The sequence below is a fragment of the Neophocaena asiaeorientalis genome, unplaced genomic scaffold (assembly GCF_003031525.2).
Source record: "Neophocaena asiaeorientalis asiaeorientalis breed wild unplaced genomic scaffold, Neophocaena_asiaeorientalis_V1.1 scaffold223, whole genome shotgun sequence".
NCBI classification, from domain to species: domain Eukaryota; kingdom Metazoa; phylum Chordata; class Mammalia; order Artiodactyla; family Phocoenidae; genus Neophocaena; species Neophocaena asiaeorientalis.
This window is the reverse complement of record NW_020175045.1, coordinates 2,039,858-2,045,975: the sequence shown is the minus strand read 5'-3', so window position 1 is coordinate 2,045,975 and position 6,118 is coordinate 2,039,858.

The following is a 6,118-nucleotide window of genomic DNA, read 5'->3' as shown; positions in this document are numbered from 1 at the left end:
GGTCGCGCCCTCCTATTGGTCCATGCTACGCCGAAAGGCGGGCATCTCTCCGGCTTTGGGGGCGGAGTCGGCGCCGAAAGAGGCGGGACCTTTGGGGTGGGGGCGCTTCTCATTGGGCGCCCGGGCCGAGGTTCTTTCTTTCAGAATGAAAGGGAGGCGGAGTCTTCGAGGAGGCGGAGCGGCAGTCCGTTATAACCAATTATAACTGTTCTGGGGTCACGTCAATCGCAAAGAATGTTCTAGGTTTAGAGAGAAAGCTGTTCTTTCCAGAAACACTGGAGGGGGATGGGCCAAACATTGCAAACAGATGCATCCTTTAAGGGTGGCGTGGGCCTCTGGGCGGCGTTTCTCACAGCTGGCTGATCATCAAAATCACCAGGAGCCCCTCCCCCCCAACCCACCCCTCCAAAGGCTCCTGTAGCACGGATCTGAGATGGAATCTCCTCTCGACCCGTTACTAGTTACATAACCTTCTAGGCAGCTACCCCCACCTCCCCCCCATTTTTAGCTTAAATTTCTTCCTCTATAAAATAGGGGCCGTAATAGCAACTACCTCAGATGGTTGTGAAGATGTAAACTGAGAACATGAACTTGTAAAACACTTAGCACCGTGCCTAGACCCAAGCAAGTTCTTGATAAGTGTTAGCTGATCTTATTACTAATTCTTACCTATCCCAGATCTATTGGGAGTCAGAACTTCCAGGAAGGAGCTCAGGTATCTCTTAATCTCCAGGAGACTGGTGGGCTTTGGGAGCCATGATCTGTTAAAAGATATACTAAGACATATTTTAAAAGTTTAAGAGTTTATTTGAGCAAAAATCAATTCTAATAGGGTGGTGTCAACCCGGTTGGGAGCACTTTGCAGCAGGGAGCCAGGGGAAACTTATAGAGAGGGAAAGTGCAAAGCAAAGATAGGAAATTATTTGATTGGCTACGGCTTAAAGGCTAGTTAGCTGTTTGTGATTGGTTGTCTTTAGCTTATGGTATCCAATTTGGGGATTTGACAAGGTCTCTGAACACATCTTTCATATTTGTTAAGAGGCTAAGGTGCTTGAAATCAACAAACTTATCTGCGTTGTCTTTTGGTTTCATAACCTTGAAGCATTCACAGGCTTAAATTTTGGTCTGCTCCTGTAGGCGGCCAGGGCATTAGGGACACCTCCTTGTTTAATTAAACAGGTCCTAAAGATCATCCTGTCCAAACCCTCCCTCTCACCAGGTGGATAAAATAAAGACCAGTCTACAAATGACTGACATGCCGTCCCACACAAAGGCCAACAAGAACCCGCTCTGCCTCTAACTAGAGAGGGGTATGCGCAGTGGAAAAAAGAATTCATGAAGGTGATGCCATTCAGTTCTACAAATAAGTTTTGCATAATCATGAAAACACCAGGCACTGAGAACTTCTGGAGAAGAATCTGAAGATGACGAAGATGCGGCCTTTGCATCAAGAAATGTTCACATTTTGGTAAGGGAGCCAGGCTGCTCTAGTTACCAGGCAAAGCGCCGACTAAAGGAGTGCCTAGTTTCTGCCATAGAACCGCGGTATTCAAGGATTTGACTCAGAAATATAAACTCCCTCGGGACCTTGAATGCCCATGGTGTGTGGCATTTGTCAATTACTGAGGTGTGAATTTGCACCACTTATGAATCAACACATTATCTAGTACTTTCTCATCTTTCAAAATGATGAAAAATAAAGTCTTGTTTCTTTGTGAAAATGGCCTTCCGCAGAAAGCCAGACACTAGTGTATGACGGAAGTGCAGAGGAAGTGGAGAGGCCTAAGAAAGCAATGTTTCTTACACACACACAAAAAGGAATTTTGAACAAATAAAGAGAGGAATGTGGAATTCAGCAGTGGACTAGAGTTAGTCTGTCATTCAGTTAAAAGAAATTAAGAAAAGGTGATTCAGAAAACACTTGGAGCAACCGCTCCAGGCATTTACAAATGACTTTGTATCTTTAAAAACAGCTATGCCTTGTTTCTGCGATCGTTATATAGTATCCAATTTGGAGATTCGACTAGATCTCTGGACATCTCTTTCACATTTGTTAAAGGGCTACAGTGCTTGAAATCGAGAAGCTTAAATGGGTGCTCAGAAATCATCTCAATTATTTGTATGGCACGGTATAGTTTTTAAAGTGCTTCCATGTACACGATCTCTTTGACCTCTTCCACACTGCTGGGAGGGAGGCAAGGCAGAGATTCCTGTAACGGAAGAATCTAGGTCCCAAGAAGCTAATGTCACTCGTCAGGGGAAGTATGTTTATTAAATTGCAGAAACTGGACTGGAAATCCGACCCAGTGTATTCTCCACGCAGGGTATGGAAATAGTGAAGGCATGAGAACTTTGAAGCTTGCCTCCATCCCCTATTAGCTGTGTGACCTTGAATGAGTCACTTAACCTCTCTGAGACTTAATTTCCTTATCTGTAAAATCAGGATAAAAATAGGGCTGTGAAATAAGTGTTAAACAAGTTAACACATATAACGGCCTAGCGCCTCATGGGCATTCAGTAATTTCTAACGTTTTTATTGTCATCGTCATGGAGCTTTGGGAACCGGGTGCTGCAAATTTAGAATAATGATGATGAAGATTCATAAGGACTGTACATTGTCTGATATTAAAAATCAAAATCTGGGAAAAGCTCAGGTTAAATAACGCACAGCCATATAAATGCAATAACATGTGGTCCCTAGAAAGAATAAGCAAGACCCAAATTTGTAAACAGGTGGCCGCTGTGTGTTTAAAAATTGGCAGAGGGGGTGGGAAGGGCGGCCTGAAAGTTCCTCCCAGCTTGTATTCAACTCCACCTCCTGAGCTAAGGGGCAGCCGGGAGGGAGTGTCCGATGGCAGGGCCTGGAGCATATATGTGGAAGAGAGAGCTCTTCCAGAATCTCTAGAAAAGGGAACAGCCACCAACTCTTTCACCCTCCAGCTAGGTGGGAGTGAGGGGGATCAGAACTCAGAAGGCTAGGATAAGGCCCAAGATTCTGGGGTTCCTAAAAGGAAGAGGGTCCCCTTGTAGTCTCCTGCGAGCTTGTAGGGCTACTCTGGCCTGGGGAGGATGTGGGAGAGCCGCATGGGCGAGAGGCCTGGGAGCTTGTCAACACACTGCAGCTACTGACGACTGGGAGCTTCCTCTCAGTGCTTGTCAGGGTAGCAACAGCTGGCTTGTTACCTCGGCTTTCATCAGTGCAAAAGAGACCCTAAAAGCTTTCACTGAAGGCCAAAGAGCTCTGAGCAAGAAAAAGAAAATTTAAATAGGCCTAAGGGGACCCAGGTGCCAGAGAGAAGAAGACAAAATAGAACATCTCAACTAGTGGTAAATAAATGAAAACACCATCGCTAACACCATCATCACCATCACCACCACGACCATCATCTCCATTGCCATCACCATCATCATCATTACCACTGTCATCACTATCACTATCACTGTCACCATCGTCACCCCACCTTAGGAGAATTGTTCATGGCATAAAAAGACATTATACAACAACAACATATGATTTTTTTTTTCCCATAGAAGATAGAATGGTAACCACTGAGAAGGGTTGAGAACAAAATGAGAGAACTGGAAGATAAAGTGAGGGAAATATCTCAAAACGCAGAAGAAAAGTATAAAGAGGGCTTCCCTGGTGGCGCAGTGGTTGGGAGTCCGCCTGCCGATGCAGGGGACGCGGGTTCGTGCCCCGGTCCGGGAGGATCCCACGTGCCGCGGAGCGGCTGGGCCCGTGAGCCGTGGCCGCGGAGCCTGCGCGTCCGGAGCCTGTGCTCCACAACGGGAGAGGCCACAGCAGTGAGAGGCCCGCGTACCGCAAAAAAAAAAAAGTATAAAGAGATGGAAATCTTGAGAGGAAGGATCAGAGAGTTACATGTGAATGGTAAGAGTTCCAGCAGTGGGGGAAGAGATGGAGGAGAGAAATAATAAATAGACTTCCTTTTCTGGCAGTGTGGTAGACCAAAACACTACAACCCTCCTCCAGCAACAATGAAAAATGCTGTATAAACTATTACAACTTTTTGAAAGAGTCACCAAGCTGAGTAAGGAAGTCTCAGAGGGCAAAATCAAAGCAGAAGCAGAAATTCAGAGTTAGACTGGCTAGTGGTGGTGTCCAGCTGCCCTGAGGACATCTGCTGAACCCTTGTGAACCTGCCCTATTTTCCTGGCTACAGATGAGGGACAGGAGATAAAACCTAGAGATCATTGAAGGTAGTGAGTCTGATAGGAGATGACTGCATAAACCCAGGACCACAAAGGACTATACATTCAGTGAAAGGGTAAACTAGTAAAATCAGTTGTATGGATACCAATCACTTATCAAGAGACTGAACGCCAAGGAGAGTAAGTTTACATTTAAAAGCAAAATCACTGGGACTTCCCTAGTGGCACAGTGGATGGAACTCTGAGCCACCAATGCAGGCGCGCGGGTTCGTTCCCTGGTCAGGGTGCTGGATCCCACAAGCATGCCACAGCTAGGATATCACGTGCCACAACTGGGGAGCCTGTGAGCTGCAACTAAGGAGCCCACGTGCTGCAACTAAGGAGACTGCCTGCTGCAACTAAGACCCGGCTCAACCAAATAAATAAAAATAAACACACAAGAAAATAAAGCATCGTGAGTAAAAGTCCGCCCAAAGTACATTCAGCAGAATTGCACTCACAAGGATTTGAGATGCTGGAACCATCAAACACAGGTCATAGAATAAATATATTTAATATCGCTAAAGAAGAAAAAGAGGGTATTGACAGTATAAATGTAAGAGAATATTAAAAATGTCTGGGCAGATGTGAAAAAGAACCACAGAATACATCTAAAAATAAAAAATATAATAACTGAAAATATAATAACTGAAATAGGTACTTAGTAGGTAAGTTGCAGATTAAGACACAGATGAAGAGAATAAACTAGAATATAGATCTGAAAAAATAACCTTGAATCCAACACAGATAAAGATATGGAGGATAAGAAAGAAACGGGAAAGACAGAGGGAGCATATCGAACATATATCTAACCAGAGTCCCAGAAGGGGACAGAGAGAATGAGGAAGAGGAAATATTTGAAGTGATAATGGCTGAGAGTTTTAAATTGACAAATGACGTGAAATGCTTAGCTTGGTTAAAAAAATCCAGGCCAAGATATACCACCATGCAATTCAAGGACATCAAAGACAAAGAGAAGACCTTAAAAGCATCCAGAGAGAAAATAATAATAGCTATTTGTGTGGTTTTTTTTGTCTGCTCTGGTCTGCTTTGCAGGATCTTAGTTCCCCGACCAGGGATTGAAACTGGGCCCTTAGCAGTGAAAGCGCTGAGTCTTAGTCGCTGGACCACCAGGGAATACAGGGAATCCCCAACGGCTACTATTTATATAATAGTTACTAGGCTCCAGACACCATTCTAAGCACTTTGCATGTACTGACTCATGTAATCTTCAAAGGAACAGCATAAATGGAGAGTCGATATCTCATCGACAAAAGTAGAAGCCAGGTGGCAAATAATATCTTAAAAACATCGAGAGGCTTCCCTGTTGGTCCAGTAGTTAAGACTCCATGTTTCCACTGCAGGGGGCGTGGGTTCAATCCCTGGTCGGGGAAGTAAGATCCCTCATGCCTTGTGGCACAGCCAAAAAAAAATAATAAAATTGAGAAAAAAATAACCACTAACCTAGAATTGTAAACCCAGTAAAATATCTTTCAAGAGAGTGGAGACAATGAGAACATTCCAAACAAATAAAAATAGAAGATTATTTAATACTAATAATGTATGTTATGGGCTGAATTGTGTCTCCTTCCCAAAATACATATGTCGAAGCCCTAACCCCCAGTACCCCAGCAAGTGGCTGTATTTGGAGATAGCGTCTTAAAGAGTGATTAAGTTACAGAGGTCACTGGGTGGGCCTTGACCCAATATGGCGGATGTGCTTATAAGAAAAGGAAATGTACAGAGGCAGACCATGTGAAGACACAGGGAGGAGAAGGCCATTTACAAGCCAAGGAGAAAGGCCTCAGGAGAAACCAACCCTGCCAACACCTTGATTTCAGACTTCTAGCCTCCAGAATTTTGAGAAAATAAATTTCTGTTGTTAAGCCCCCTAGTCTGTGGTACTTTA